Source organism: Hyperolius riggenbachi, chromosome 2 (assembly GCF_040937935.1).
Source record: "Hyperolius riggenbachi isolate aHypRig1 chromosome 2, aHypRig1.pri, whole genome shotgun sequence".
Taxonomy (NCBI): domain Eukaryota; kingdom Metazoa; phylum Chordata; class Amphibia; order Anura; family Hyperoliidae; genus Hyperolius; species Hyperolius riggenbachi.
Genome location: NC_090647.1, coordinates 271065063 through 271082667, shown reverse-complemented (window position 1 = coordinate 271082667; position 17605 = coordinate 271065063).

Below are 17605 nucleotides of genomic sequence, written 5' to 3'. Positions count from 1 at the left end.
AAAAGGTAATTCTAGAGTGGGGAGGGAAAAGAAAGAGTTTCTGACCTGTTCTTTCAACGCCTATAGCTGGTCAAACCATTTATTTTACATAAAGAGTGGCATAAGATCAACAAGCTGTTTCAGATCACTTTAGGAACAACACAGTAATAAGTGTTATATTTTGTCCTCTCTACACTGTGTCAATAAACTAGTAGGGAATCCCATACACTTGTTGTTCTTCAGGTGAACAAAGCTTTGTAAAATTATAGTTCAGTCCAAAAGTGGCTAAACCTTAATCCACAACTCAACAACTCAACATGGTGCCCCCACAGCTATGGAAGATAACATTTAAAATAGTGAAAGAAGAGAGTCTGTAGGGCTCAGTTTAAGTCCAATGATTATTATCCCAGATAAAAATGTGCAGAGGAAAAAGGGAGAGACGTCAATATCACTCCCAGCAAGATAGAGATCCTGATGAAGGGCTGAGGCTGGCACACAACATCTGTCGGACATCCTCTGCAAATCTTGCTGCTCTTCTACTGTACTAGGAGTGCTCCTGCTGTCTCTCGTTTTTATGGATTTTTAATTGGATCAAGTAAATTTATGGAGGCACCTCAGCTCCCATAAGATATTTGTATACATACATAGCAACAAGCTGACTTAAAACAAACAGATTGCAATAAATCAAGTCCATCTAACAAAATGTGATTAAGCTGCTCCTGGGAACTGGCCAGAAATGGGTAAGCAATCATTTCTATGTGTTTTGTTGCAGCCTGCCAATAAGGGGCTCAGCTTAGTTCAATAATAAATCCTGGCTGGTGGCAGCAGAATAATATGTGGGACTCTAAATATGACCAAGCGATGGATACAGATTAGTGAAGCAAAGCAGCTTCCAGATACATATTACTGCGAGTCTGCAAACCTCATCAGATATTAGCTCCAGAAAAGTATTCCCTACCCCCTAGTTACAGCTAACTGCAAGGCCAGATTTATATTTATAGTGCCCCTAGGCCAGCTCTCTGTTGCCACCCTTCCATGTGCAGCTCCCTCATCCATAGGAAACATCCATGCACAGCAGCCCCTGTCTTTCAAGTACAGCTCCCTTGTGCATCCGCTCCCCTCTTCTATGTGTTGTTCCCCATTTGCCAGGGGTGTTGCTAAGATCCTAAGCGATCCGGGCACTTTTGGGCAATCCAGCCGAAAAATGGGTCAACACACGGGATGTATGAGGGAGCCAAATTTACATGAACTTAACAGCGGTCTAAGTAGGCCTGCCCAGCAAAATGTTGAATGAAGCCCCCCCTCCATTAATACAAAAAATAAATAAATGCAGCATATCTCATAAATACGCAGTGCGTGCCACTTAAACATAACTAGGCAGAGTTAATTGGCTTCTGAGCTGGCTGGTCTGGCTGTCTGCTGGGCGGGCTGGCCTGCTGCCAGGTTGTCTGGCACTCCCCCAATAGCATTCCCTGACCTGGTAGTGGACCACCTCCCTTGCTCCCATGGGCCTCCCATTGAGGCACCACAACTCCCAGCATGCCTCCATAGAATAATCACTGCTCCCTGCATACCCCCATAAAGGTACACAGCACCCAACATGGCACCACAGCACCCAACATGCCCCCATAGAGGCACCGCAGCACGCAGCATACCCCCCATTGATGCATCACAGCTCCCAACATGCCTGCCATTGAGGCACCACAGCTCCCAGCTAGTGTTGGGCGAACAGTGTTCGCCACTGTTCGGGTTCTGCAGAACATCACCCTGTTCGGGTGATGTTCGAGTTCGGCCGAACACCTGATGGTGTTCGGCCAAACTGTTCGGCCGCATGGCCGAACTAAGAGCGCATGGCCGAACGTTCCCCGAACGTTCGGCTAGCGCTGTGATTGGCCGAACGGGTCACGTGGTTCGGACCCGAACGCGCTCTGATTGGCCGAACTGTCACGTGGTTCGGGTAAATAAATACCCGAACCACGTCATATTTCCGCCATTTGTCTGTGGGTTTAGCTTTGGGTAGGCAGGCAGGGTAGTTCGCGCTCCAGCCACGCAAGCCAGGGTCCCCCCAGTCATTGTGTCGCTGCTAGGAATAGTAGTACGCCGCTCGCTCAGCATTCTGTTTGCTGCCACTCTGTGTACCTCGCTCAGCCACACTATATAGCATTCTGTTTACTGTTCTGTGTCTGCTGGGAATAGTAGTACACCGCTCGCTCAGCCACACTATATAGCATTCTGTTTACTGCCACTCTGTGTCTTCTGGGAATAGTGGTACACCGCTCACCCACCACTGTATAGCATTGTGCTCTGTGTCGCTGCTGGGAATAGTGGTACACCGCTCACCCGCCACTGTATAGCATTGTGCTCTGTGTCGCTGCTGGGAATAGTGGTACACCGCTCACCCGCCACTGTATAGCATTGTGCTTTGTGTCGCTGCTGGGAATAGTGGTACACCGCTCAGCCACACTATATAGCATTCTGTTTACTGTTCTGTGTCTGCTGGGAATAGTAGTACACCGCTCGCTCAGCCACACTATATAGCATTCTGTTTACTGCCACTCTGTGTACCTCGCTCAGCCACACTATATAGCATTCTGTTTACTGCCACTCTGTGTCTTCTGGGAATAGTAGTACACCGCTCACCCGCCACTGTATAGCATTGTGCTCTGTGTCGCTGCTGGGAATAGTGGTACACTGCTCACCAGCCACTGTATAGCATTGTGCTGTGTGTCGCTGCTGGGAATAGTGGTACACCGCTCAGCCACACTATATAGCATTCTGTTTACTGTTCTGTGTCTGCTGGGAATAGTAGTACACCGCTCGCTCAGCCACACTATATAGCATTCTGTTTACTGTTCTGTGTCTGCTGGGAATAGTAGTACACCGCTCGCTCAGCCACACTATATAGCATTCTGTTTACTGCCACTCTGTGTACCTCGCTCAGCCACACTATATAGCATTCTGTTTACTGTTCTGTGTCTGCTGGGAATAGTAGTACACCGCTCGCTCAGCCACACTATATAGCATTCTGTTTACTGCCACTCTGTGTACCTCGCTCAGCCACACTATATAGCATTCTGTTTACTGTTCTGTGTCTGCTGGGAATAGTAGTACACCGCTCGCTCAGCCACACTATATAGCATTCTGTTTACTGCCACTCTGTGTACCTCGCTCAGCCACACTATATACCATTCTGTTTACTGTTCTGTGTCTGCTGGGAATAGTAGTACTCCGCTCGCTCAGCCACACTATATAGCATTCTGTTTACTGCCACTCTGTGTACCTCGCTCAGCCACACTATATAGCATTCTGTTTACTGCCACTCTGTGTCTGCTGGGAATAGTAGTACACCGCTCACCCGCCACTGTATAGCATTGTGCTCTGTGTCGCTGCTGGGAATAGTGGTACTGTATAGCATTTCTGTACTGCCACTGTACTGCTGCCAGTCAGCGTGTACTGTAAGGATAAGTGAAATGAGGAAGAAATACGGTGAAAGAGGGAGGGGCAAGGGAAGAGGTGTTTCCCCTGACGGTTCACGTACAGGCAACAGGGGAGCACCCAAGAAAACCCACTCAATACCGCCCATGTTGTCCAGGACAACAACCCTCACAAATCCAAAAGAACAGGACCAGATAATTACTTGGATGACCTCTCAAGCGTCCAGCAGTGGGTTAAGCAGCACCAGCACATCACGCACGAGGTCCGAGTCCTCAGCCAGTTACAAGGAGCCAGTGGGCACAGAGCTGACACAACCGGCAGCGACACCACGCACACAACTGCCAGATAACCAGTCCGATGAATTACCTCAGGACACAATGGGGTATTCGCAGGAGCTATTCCCAGCCCAACAAACTTCCACCTTTCAAAGGTCAATGGAGGAACAGCCAGAAATGTTGTGCCCGGATTCACAACCATTAACTGTGGGAAATGCACTGCGCACTGAAATACAAGGCGAGTCCGAGGAGGACTCGGAAACCCAAATCCCAGAGCAAGTTGGGCAGGAGGGGTTGCAATTGCAGGAGGTCGGCCGACAAGATCTGGAAGACGACGTTGGAGTGAGCTGCGCAGAGGTTGTTCTGGGGAGCTCTACTCCACGGCGGCGGCCCCCCACAATGACATATGACGAGTTTGAGGAGATGGAAGAGGAGGGTATGGACAATGTGGACAGAGACCCAGATTTTGTTTGTGAACGAGAACATCGCCGTCGTAGCAGCAGCACAAATGAGTCTGTTGAAGAACCCACTGCTGCACGAGTTCGCCTTGTGCCACAAGGTAGGCGGCGCGCAATTTCAGGCACCACAAGCGTGGAAGTTCAAGTGAGAGGCAAAAGAGGAGCAAACAGAAATCGCCAGCAAGGCAGGTGCTCCAAAGTCTGGGCTTTCTTTGAAGACTGCACTGAGGATGTTACCATGGCGATTTGCAAGGTGTGCAAGACCCGCCTGAGCAGGGGGAAAAGTATTAACAACCTCTCCACCACCAGCATGAGCCGCCACATGCTATCCAAACATCCCACTCTGTGGGCAAACGCGGCAGGACAGGGTACCAGCAACACTGCCTCCCTTGGGTTCACCAGACTCACCACCAGACCCGCCTCAGCAGCAGCAGTAGCCCAGCCATTGCGTGGTTCACAACATTCACAAACATAAGACGACGCTGACACTGTCACTTTCCGGAGTAGTGCTCTTGAGGTCTCCCAGTGTTCATCAAACACAACAACCAACAGCCCTTCCGTGTGCAGCGCTACGGTTCAGTTGTCTGTGTCGGAGATGTTTGAGCGCAAGAGGAAATTGCCAGCAAATGACCCCCGGGCCGTGGCAGTAACAGCCAGCATAGCCAAGCTTCTGGCCTGCGAAATGCTGCCATATCGAGTGGTGGAGACAAACAGCTTCAAGGGCATGATGTCAGTGGCCATCCCACGTTACGTGGTTCCCAGCCGCTACCACTTTGCGCGCTCTGCAGTGCCTGAGTTGCATGAGCACGTGGTCAGCAAAATAACCCGAAGCTTGAAGAATGCCGTTGCCTGCAAGGTTCACCTCACCACTGACACCTGGGCGAGTGCGTTCGGCCAGGGTCGATACATCTCCCTTACCGCGCACTGGGTGAACCTTGTGGAGCCTGGCAGCAATTCCTCACCTGCTACGGCGCGGGTGTTGCCCACGCCGCAAACAGCTGCACCGCCGTCCCTCCCACTGGATAACAACAGCAGCACCTACCTCTCTGACTCCTTCTCCTCCAACGCATCTCAAAGCTGTACCTCATCCGGAAACGCTAACCCAGCAGCAGTAGGATCGTGGAAGCAGTGCAGCACAGCTGTTGGCATGCGTCAGCAAGCGTTGCTGAAGCTGATCTGCCTTGGGGATAAGCAGCACACAGGGGAGGAAATTTGGAAGGGAATAAAGGAACAGACGGATTTGTGGCTGGCACCGCTGGACCTGAAACCGGGCATGGTTGTGTGTGATAATGGGAGTAATCTCATTCGTGCTTTAAGGTTGGCTAAGCTGACACACATCTCTTGCCTGGCGCACGTGATGAACCTAGTAGTTCAGCGGTACCTGAGGACATACCCAGGCGTGGCCGATCTTCTGTTGAAGGTGCGTCGAGTGGCCAAACATTGTAGAAATTCCAGTACTGCTTCGGGGGCACTCGCCAAGATGCAGGAGCGCTTCAATCTCCCCCACCATCGCTTGCTGTGTGATGTCCCTACGTGCTGGAATTCTACGCTGCACATGCTAGCCCGCTTTTGTGAGCAGAAGAATGCAGTGGTCCAGTACATGACGGCGCAGTACCGAGGCGCATCCGGACAGCTGCCAAGCTTCTGTGGATCCGATTGGGCCAACATGTTGGACCTCTGCCAAGTCCTCCAAAATTTTGAGCAATCCACGTTGCTTGTGAGCAGTGACAACTCTTCAGTCAGCATTACCATACCACTGCTGTGTTTACTGAAGAGGTCAATGTTGAAAATCAAGGAAACAGCTGTCATGATGCAACTGGGGGAATCTGAAGGAGAAAACGATCAGCGTGATGGTACCAACATCAGGCCATCCGCCTCAGGGAACGCTGGCCCCAGCAGCTATGACGAAGAAGAGGAGGAGGAACAGCTGGAGTTGGAGCAGGAATTTCATGCCACCACTGACGAGGGCCAGAGCGGTGCACGTTGGACTTCCACAATTCAGCGCGAATGGTCAGCAGAAGCAGACCAGGAGGAAGGTGACGACTATGATGCATCACAACAACTATCACAACGCTCACAAGAGGATGATGAGGATTCTGGTAGGACTCTGGCACACATGGCTCAATTCATGCTAGACTGCATTGAACGTGACCCACGCATTGTGCGCATTCTGGACAACACCAATTACTGGGTTTATACCCTTCTGGATCCACGGTACAAACACAATCTTCCAAAACTGCTTGAAGAAAGAGTCAGACAGGTCAAAATGGAAGAATACCAGCAGGCCCTTGTGGAGACTTTAGAGAGGAGATTGACATCCTCCCCCTCCTCTAGCCAGTTGTACGCCGACAGACTGACTTCCGCAAACCCAGGACGACCAGGAGGGCAGCAAACAACGCAAGCCGCAGCTAGTGCCCAAAAGGGAATGGTATCGGCAGTGTCCTTGGAGTGGGAAAATTTTCTGACACCCATGCAGCAGCAGCCCACTGAACAGCAAGCGTGCAGATCCACCTCCAACACCGATCGCCTGGAGAAGATGGTCAAGGACTACATGTCAGATGACGTAGCTGTGTCGAACAATCCATCTGCACCCTTCAACTATTGGGTATCGAAGCTAGACACCTGTCACGAACTGGCAATGTACGCAATAGAGGTGCTGGCTTGCCCGGCAGCCAGCGTTATGTCGGAACGCTGTTTCAGTGCTGCCGGAGGCATCGTCACAGATCGGCGTATCTGCCTCTCCACAGAAAATGCAGACCGTCTGACTCAAATTAAAATGAATCAATCCTGGATTGATTGATGGAAATGACTACGCAACACTCCAGGACCCCAACCAAGTAACATGACCAATGAACATCTGGGATGGTGTAGCGTTTCCGGTCCCTGTTTATTGAACCTCTCATCTGTATTACATTTATGACTGCATGGCGGCAAAAAGCATTGCTGCTATATCCGCACGCTTTTTGTCCTCATGCAAGGCCTGGGTTGTTGTGTCTCACAAAGCGTGGCCTTCTCCTCCTGCGCCTCCTCCTGTTCCATCACGTCTGCTGCTGCTGGGTTAGCATTGCCGCGTGGTCCCTGTTTATTGAACCACTTATCTTTATTACATTTATGACTGCATGGCGGTACAAAGCATGCTATCCGCACGCTTCTTGTCCTCATGCAAGGCCTGGGTTGTTGTGTCTCACAAAGCGTGGCCTTCTCCTCCTGCGCCTCCTCCTGTTCCATCACGTCTGCTGCTGCTGGGTTAGCGTTGCCGCATGGTCCCTGTTTATTGAACCACTTATCTTTATTACATTTATGACTGCATGGCGGTACAAAGCATGCTATCCGCACGCTTCTTGTCCTCATGCAAGGCCTGGGTTGTTGTGTCTCACAAAGCGTGGCCTTCTCCTCCTGCGCCTCCTCCTGTTCCATCACGTCTGCTGCTGCTGGTGCTGGGTTAGCGTTACCGGTCCCTTTTCCTGGAACCTCTTCTCTGTATTACATTTATGACTGCATGGCGAAAAAAAGCATGTTACCTGTGCAAAGAAACATGACATTTTCCACATTTAAAAGACAGTTTTTCCTTTGAAACTTTACAATCAATTTTCTCAAAAACTATAAGCTCTTTTTCAAATATTTTTTCCCTCTTGTACCCACTCCCAAGGTGCACATACCCTGCTAATTTGGGGTATGTAGCATGTAAGGAAGCTTTACAAAGCACGAAAGTTCGGGTCCCCATTGACTTCCATTATGTTCGGAGTTCGGCCCGAACACCCGAACATCGCGGTGATGTTCGGCGAACGTTCGCGAACCCGAACATCTAGGTGTTCGCCCAACACTACTCCCAGCATGCCTTCATAGAGGCTCCACAGCTCCAACTCTGTCTGGGGGACATCCGGGGTACCCTCTAATAGATCCGTTGCACGTGCCACTGATCTTTGGGGCTAGCAACGCCTCTGCCATTTGCAACCTTTATTTTCAATTTGCAGCCTCCTCCTACATATGCAGCAACCCCTCTTCAATATCCAGCTGCCCCCTTTGGGAGCAGCCGCCCAAGGCCTGGGCCTTCATGGCCTTCCCAGAAATCTGGCCCTGGCTAACTGCTTGTGAACACCCCACAGAACATTATACCTTTCCAGAAATGTGGATATTGATGGCAGATGAACTTTTGCGCAGATAAATACACCCAGCAGCAGACGTACGCAGCAAGTTAACAAATATGAGAAGAGGATCAAAAGAATAATGATTCTTAGATATAGGTTTGCTGGAAAGGCTATGAAGGATGGTATTGCCTGGCATAACCACCTTACCCCTGACTTTTCCATTAGGGGTCACCTTTTCATTTGTCTGACATGTTCCTCATTACATATATTTTTTTTCGTTTGTGACTTGTCTGGTTCAGCCTGTCAGTGGTCTGTCAGCTGTGGAGTTTATTCACATTTGGCATTCTTGATGCTTCACAGTACTTTGATGCAGAGCAGCAAGGCTGAAACACTTAACACTTGTGGCCACACTGGAGCCTAAAGAAAAATAAAAATCCCTGTTTATCAAATGCCACGCAGTGAACTTTGTATGTAGCAATACTCATAATGGTTGTCCACGTTGCCCTTTGTCTGAGGCTATTGGGGCATAGAGAGGAATTCTGGGCATTTTATATCACATCTGTTCATTGCTGAGACAGAGGAGCTCAGAGGCTGGCCATTGACATTTCTGCTGTTAGCCTGTGAGGAGAAATTGTTATTTCAGAAGGGTTTTCCACTTTAGGAAGATAACTGGCAAAGCTTCAAATGAAAGCACAATGCCAACTGTTCATGTCTGTTCAGAATGGGGCAGCACAGGCCTTACCTGGAGATTTCTTCCCTGCAGCAAGTTTCCAATCCTCTGATCAGGTAAAATCACAACAAAACGTATGCGTTATGTATCCAACACTGCGAAAGCTTTGATAAGAAAGCTTTAGGACTTCACCAATTCACTCGCCAGGAATAGTACACACTCTGCAGTGTTAAAGCTTCCATCACTATACATAGAACTGGTTGTAATTTATTTTGGATGCTCCCAATAAACCTGTTTACAGTGGCTTATAACATAAAGAAGGAATGTTTGCCAGACTGAAATACTATAATGGACTTTGCAATATTACCGCTTTGTCCTGGATTTGTTTTTTTTACTCCCCTGAACAGAACACAATGGAGACGATTTCCAGCAAAGTGCATATGCCTCAATAAATACCGCAAATCCTCAGTATGTCTGTCCTACGCCTTCAGGTGCTCCTATGTACAGTTGCTGATGTCTGATTAGTGCCCAGACAGGTGTGTGAGGATTGTCTAAATCTGCTTTATATTGATGACAACAATGAGCGACGGATGAAATCCGAATGACTTTCATTCTGATTTCATCCGGATAATTAATGCAGCTGAGCGGGTGGGCGAGAGGGGATTAAACGTACCCAGCATACATCTTCTTTCATCCGTACTGCAATGCCTCCCATGCTGCAAACCGTGTCATGTGATTACAAACACGGAAGGAGGAAGTGTTTGTAGTCACATGACGCGGCTTGGAACGCAGCGTGGGAGGCGCCGTGGGACGGATGAAACAAGACATATGCTGGGTAAGTTTAACCTCCCTCACCCACCCGCTCAGCTGCATTAATTAAGAGGATGAAATCCAAATGAAAGTCATTTGGATTTCATCCGAATACAATCTGGAGAGTGTGAGAAAACGCGGAAAAGCCGCCGCGAGTACTCAAGGTAAGGCGGCTGATTCCGCGTTCAACAAGGCGGCGGATTCCGCGTCTGACGCAGCGGTCTGCACGCATAGGCCTACATCTGTCCGCATGGCGGAACGCGGAGAAACCGCCGCGTGCTCGGATAACGGTGCGGCTGGTTCCACATCCTGCACAGCGGATACATTGCAAAACAGGTCTGGTGTGGCTGGGACTGATAGTCCACACAGGTTCAGAAGGACGAGAGCACGCGTTGAGAGGCAGAGCTTTTATGACAGCCAGAAGGGTGTCACCTGACCAAGCTGACAATTTTACCACTTCCTATTGGTCCAGCACTTAGGGGAGGCGCTGGAGAGCGCTAGGGTATATATACTAGGTGCTGGTCATTTCTCTGGTGTCTGCCGTTGTGATCACTACGTGGTAGCACTCAGACCTTTTGCTAAAATCTGTGTTGTCATTTCTCTGTTATACTTCAGACTAGTTCCAGGGTGTTGATGATCAAGGAACTTACACCCAAGACTAGGGAACTGTATTATCATTCTGTTATACTTCAGACTAGTTCCAGGGTGTTGATGATCAAGGAACTCACACCCAAGACTAGAGAACTGTATTACCACTCTGTTATATATCAGACTAGTTCCAGGGTGTTGATGATCATGGAGCTCACACCTAAAGAATAGGCATTGTATTATTTGTTATGACTTTCTGCTTTCCTGACCACTCTCTTGATCTCTGAATTGGTACTTCGCTATATCTGATACTCTGTTGCCGAACTCTGCTTGTCCTTGGATTCCGATTTTGTCTCCTGTCTTTGTACCTGATCTGTCTGTCTATTGCCGACCTGGCCTGTCCGACCTCGAGAACTATTTCCCCAGTTGGGAGATAGTTCACAGAACTGTCAGTGACACTTCACCCCTGGTGTCACTCACACTTTGGTCCTTACCACTCTCAGCCTGGCTCCGCCCCTTGGGGAGCCTCAGGCCATTGGAAGGAATCTGTTCTTTAGGCAGTACCTCCTACTGCCTTGCACCCTCTGTATGGGTGCTCTCCTCAAAGTATTACTGTTGCACCAAACACTCAGATATTACTCAGGTGTCCAGAGGTTAGAGATATATCTGATAATCGGTGATACTGCAGATCATCTATAATCGGGTATATATCTGTATTCTCGGTGATACTGCAGATCACCGGTAATCAGACCCTCTCTGTGTTACACCGATTGTTACAGAGAGCATCACTAATGGATGATACATAAAGTGAACTTGAGATGAAAATAAACTGGTGAGATAAACAATTGGGTCTGTCCTTCTACTCCTAAAAATAACTTTTAGATACCCCATGGTTGTATTTTATGTTTAATCATATAAGAGAAAGACATCCATGTCGGACCACAATCCCCTACAAACAAAGCCTGATACCAAACTATGACATGGGCAAATGCAAGGGGGGATTACAGCTGCCCAGAATCCCCCCCCCACCCCCCACCCCCAGACCAGAGCCGTTGCTGTGTCTGGGGACAGGCACAAGTTGAGACACCAGAATATCTGCAGGCATCCTGCAGCTCACAGCCCCGCCCCCTTTCTTTCCCTGCTTTAGTTGACTTTGGATGGAGCAGCAGCATGTGTACAGAGCATGGAGCAGCTCTGGGGAACTTAACAGAGTCAGGTATGAGCACAGCAATGTCGGCTGTCCTCATTATTATCTGTATCCAAACTGCTCATGATTGATCCCGTTGTTGGTCAGTCTGGAAATTGCATTATGTGTACCCAGCAAGGTGTACTACTATTTTATTATACTGTATTGTGCGTGGCTGAGGGAGACCTTTCAGGAATCCCCCCTTTGAAGATCCTGGGTTTGCCCCTGTATAATGCAAAATTATGAAAACTTTATTAAGGAAAAAATACTTAAAAACAATTAAAAAACCTATAAGCACAAAGGGCTTAAGGGCCCGTTTCCATTACAAACAGTGCGATGCGGCTACATAGCCGCATCGCACCGGGGGTGTCCTGGTCCAAATTCAAAGCAATGGAACAGTTTCCATTCTATGCATTGTGTGCGGAGCGGTATGGAGCCATCCGAGAATCTACAGCATGCTGCAATTTCTCGCACAGCCGCATCTGCCCACCATCCACTCCCGCATCTCCTGATGCGGAAGTGACGCGCCCAGCAGCAGAAGTGATGCGAAGCGGTGAGGTAGCCACATTCGCAATTTTGCATCACTATCCTAGTGGAAAATGGCCCTAAGGGTAATAAACTGTACAAATATACAATGTGCAAAATCAATGTCTCACAGCCAAATGTACACACAAGTTGATCTCTGGAGAAGCAACATTGCGAAACGTGTGAGGGAGCACGGTTGGACGCTGGATCCAGCCACACACACCAACAGGTAATGCAGATTATTTCTTATACACATTTTGCTCAGCTGCTTTCAGATTATTTATAATATAGGATAAGCTACTAGTACATTGTGACTAGGTGTTTGCATAGTACACAGATTCCTTTACTATTGAGTTGAACATTTGGCTATGAGACTTATTGATTTTGCAAACTGTATATCTGTGCAGTTTGGCACCCTTAACCCCCATGTGCTTATAGATTTTTAATTGTTTGTAAGTATCTTTTTCCCAATAAAGTTTACATAATTTTGCAGAATAGTTTGGTATCAGGCTTTGTTTGTAGATGATTGTGGTCCAACATGGATGCCTTTCTCTTATGATTGTAGTATGTCTCTACATCCATAACAGCACTTAGGGTGTTTATGCTGTATACAGCATTTTGGCTCAACCTTTGTAGCAGTTTACGTTTAAACATTTACAAAGTAGATGTAACATTTTATTGTCGCTGCTCAGCAGGATTTTTCCCCGAGGTAAAATGGTTATCGGTCTAGTTGTTCTCTGCAGAAAAAAGATTTATGGCTGTAATTCCTTATCAGTGAGGGCCACGCTATAATCCGACAAGGGTCCAACAAGAGAAAACTGTTACTTGCATGCCTGAACGTAAACTCTTTCAGGCAGCAAAAGAAAAAAGAAACAGCCTAGTAATTAATATGTTTGGCACTGTACATGCACATATTTATCTCATAATGTCACATGTCGCCTCAGGTACACTTTAAGAATACAGGCTACTCTACATATTTATACCCATCACTATATGTACCCATTACAACAAACATATTGAAGCTGCCAGCACTGTTTTTAGCTCCCTGCCTTCAGAAGCTTGTGGCCTCTTGCACTTGTGACCTCAAACAAGAAGGTAGTTATTTACATGCAGCCATCATGCTTGTTCCTATACCATAGCTTAATGAGCTCTCCATTTCTAAAACCAAGTAATGATAGCGTCCCTATTTCTATCATGACCAGAGAGGGTCGATTAAATAATTTCAGCTTGCATGCAGGTTTCATGCAAATTGTATGCAGCTTGAAAATGAACCAATCAGATTCACTTCTTGCTGAAAATGATTTGTCCATCTTCAAGCTGGTTAAAATTTTTAAGAAATGTCCATGCAAGACAAAATGACTTGCCTCTATGTTCATGACTGGTTCACTTTAAGACATATTTGTTGACATTCTTTAAAAAAAAAAAAAAATCTTCTACTAAAGTTATCTGAAAATCCTTTGTACTTATTACTGACAAAGAACAAGGTTATGTTTGAAGCTAGATGCAGCGATTTGGGTATTATTGTACGGTCCCTTCAAAGGCATCTTTACCCGTCGGGCTTTGTTCTCATCTCTGTACTCAAGGCACATAGGATACACATTGTACTTTCAGGTGAGCCACTGCTGAGAATGCACTAATCTCTCTACATTATAGAGGAATGGCATACCATGTGGTCTTCCACAAAGCAGACCTTGATACATATTACATAAATCATACTGAAAGACAAGGACGGCAAGAGGGAAACGGAAAACTCTGCAAGATGAAAAGATAGCGTAGGTGAAATTAAAGTAAATGATATCTTATGCTGCTCCCCAGTGACTGTATGGAAATCAGTACTTTCCACAAACTCTGGTTGAATATTATTTTTTTTTAACTAATCTAATTTTTTTTGTTGGACATGTGGAGTTATTATACCCTGCAAACCAGGGCCGGATTTACCATAAGGCACTGTAGGCACGTGCCTACAGGCGCCTGATGATGGAAAAGCGTCTCCCTCTCCTCCCCGAATGCCTTCCTCCCTCCTTTCCTATGCAGAGTGGAGTGTAAATAAGAGGTTACTCATCCGGGTCTCTGCATTCCACTGATGAGTTCTCTCTTCAACTGGGAGGACCTCTAGCTACCTAATACTTTGGGTCACCTCTAGCTACTTAATAATGAGGGTCCCTCTGGCTGCCTAATACTAAATGGCACCTGTAACTACCTACACCGGGCAAGGGAAGTAAGGGAGCAGTCACAGCTGGGACAGCCAGCACACTTGCAGTGCAGTTTGGCAGGGGTTTGAAGGTTCATGGAGAGTGATGTCTAGGGTGCCAGGACATGTGTGCCTATAGGCTCATGTGATGTAAATCTGGGCCTGCTGCAGACACATCCAATAGGCTACCTGCACTTTAGGAGACAGGAACAGAGCAATCTCACTAGCAGTGAGTGCTTATCATAGATTGCTTATTATCTTGCTATGGATCCAGTGGACGAAGGATGTGAAAACCATTTACAGTAAATTGCAGTTTTTAAAACTTCAGTGCATCCCATTGTTTCTCAGATTCTTGCTGCTATGCAAAAATCTGTATATTTGTAATTTGGTCACTGTAGTGGTTTGTAAATACATCTCTGTATCGCATATATCCATAGTGATAACCCCTCTTTGGCACGTTACCTGTCCTTACTCTGCCTGTTTCTATGGTTTCAATTCTCTCTGTAAAGCAAGTGTTACACATCTGCTCACCGCTTATTGTCGGCCTTCACCGACTTCATGCCCTATGTGTGTCATTTATATGACTGCTGCTGATTGTACAATGGAAGTGCTATATATTATTCATAATATTATGCACAATCATTAATCACAGGATGCAAGCTACAGTGAGTAACAATATCCTTATTGTTGTTATTCTCGTCATCAGAATTATTCGGTGCAGTATTTCTGAACGGTACATGTTTTCAAGACTTTAGTCAGAAGCACAGTTGCAATTAGTAAACGTGGTTAAAAAGCATACTAACTGCTTAAAAGAATTCTGCAGAAGAGAAAATATATAGTACTGAACTTTTAGTTAGCCAATGAAGACTAGGGTTTAGAAACACTGGAGCATATGCACTAAACTACATTCCAGGAAATCTGAAGTGAAAATAAACATATGAGATAATGATTTGTATGTGTAGTACAACTAAGAAATAGAGCATTCGTAGCATGGATATGATTCTCATAGTTTACAGTACAGGAAGAGTTAAAAAAAACTTAAATTGTTATCTATGCAAAAGAGCTTCTCTGAGCGCTCTCGGGCTAACTTAGTCAGACAGCAGTGCTATTTTTTATAGTACTTACAGTGGGAATGCAAAAGTTTGGGCAACCTTGTTAATCGACATGATTTTCCTGTATAAATCGTCGGTTGTTACCATAAAAAATGTCAGTTAAATATATCATATAGGAGACACACACAGTGATATTTGAGAAGTGAAATTATGTTTATTGGATTTACAGAAAGTGTGCAATAATTGTTTATGGTAAATAAAATTAGGCAGGTGCATAAATTTGGGCACTGTTGCCATTTTATTGATTTCAAAACCTTAAGAACTAATTATTGCTACCCAAATTGACTTGGTAAGCTCAGTGACCCCTGACCTACATAAACAGGTGAATCCAATTATGAGAAAGAACATTCAAGGGGGTCAACTGTAAGTTTCCCTCCTTTTTTAATTTTCCCTGAAGAGTAGCAACATGGGGGTCTCAAAACAACTCTCAAATGACCTGAAGACAAAGATTGTTCACCATCACGTGACTGTCATGTCCAAAGTCCCCGGTAGAGAGACCGATGGCTTCTTTGAGAAGCCGCGATCTTTCTTTAAAAGAAAAAAGTTTCCTGTCCTCCTTATACTTCCTGGAAGTGAGAGTGCTTATTGTGACCAAATAGTAAAACTACATCTACATACATTTTTTTGATGAAATAAACACAAGTTATTACATTTAAAATTAACTGTTTACCTCCCACACCAAAAATTACCCAAATACACTTTTTTTTATGAAAAAACAAAATTACAAAAAAAAAAAAATGGTTACCTAAAGGTCTGAACTTTTTTAATATGCATGTGAAGAGGGTATATTACGAACATTTTTAAATTTTAAGCTTTTAAATAGTGATGGACGCAAAACTAAAAAATGCACCTTTATTTCCAAATAAAATATTGGCGCCATACATTGTGATAGGGACATAATTTAAATGATGTAATAACCGGGACAAATGGGCAAATAAAATACATAGGTTTTAATTTTGAGAGCATGTATTATTTTAAAGCTATAATGACCGAAAACTGAGAAATATTGATTTTTTTTACATGTTTTCTTAATATTCCCATTTAAAATGCATTTAGAAAAAAATAATTCTTAGCAAAATGTACCAGCCAAAAAAGCCTAATTGGTGGTGGAAAAACAAGATATAGATCAATTCATTGTGATGATTAGTGATAAAGTTATTAGCAAATGAATGGGAGGTGAAAATTGCTCAGATGCATAAGGTGCAAAACGACTGAAGGCTGAAGTGGTTAATTATCTGTACTACACATACAATTCATTATGTAACAAACCCTTGCAGGGCTGCTGAATATGATTTGGGTTCTCCTACCTTCTTCCTGCAATATTCTTCAGCCCAGAGAATTGTGAACACCCCACACGCCAAGGTAGCAGAAACAATAAGATTTATTCTGAACTGAGGTCCCTAGTCTCAGCAAGAAAAATAATATAACAGGTCTCACAGTACAGTATATAAACAGTGAAAGATATCACATTTCAATATTCAATGAGGGAATGCAATATTTGCAACAATTCAATGCAATATGAAAGCAATGACAACTGCAGTAAGCAAATTAGTTATAATAATAATGTGATCTAAACAGGCTTATTAGCAATCTATAAAAATGACTATTAATCTACCCTGTTCACTGGCAAGTTGCTATTAAGTCTTAACGTTGGGGCCCTGTTGGAGCTCGTTTGAAACCAAGAAATTTATATGCACTGTGTTATGAAGAAACTCCTCACTTAGATGGTGGAACAATAACTCCCAGAGTCTGATGAGCAGTACTGTTGAGCCTAAGTCCTAAACAGTTTCAGTTCCTAGAGAGTGGCAGTCTCTCCATCTAATGACCCAGTACTGCATTAACATGTAGAGGTGGCCACAGGCCCTTACCGCTGTGCTGATGCAATTCTGTAAACAGCAGGATGTACAGACCAGCTCCCAAACAGCAATTTGTCCGGTTGATGAGATGAAAATGTCCCCCTCACAGTCCAGTAGCAGCAGGGTCTGAAGCAGTGCAGGATTCTCCTGATGTCCTCTGCAAAAGGCTCCAATGAAAGAGTCCAGGACACTCCAGAAAAGTGGGGGAAGCACTCAGTTCCAAAGGGGCTTTTCTCAGCACTCTATATCAGGCTCAGAACCTCTTTTTCCTTCCTCCCTGTTCTGTCTCTCCCTTTCCAGAAACTTCCCTCATGTTGTAGATATGTACTGAGTAAAAAAACGCTCCATCTTGTGGTGAATAACAGTACTACAATATAAAATGGCAACACAATGGAAAACCCCTATAGATATATTTATAGCAAACAAACCATG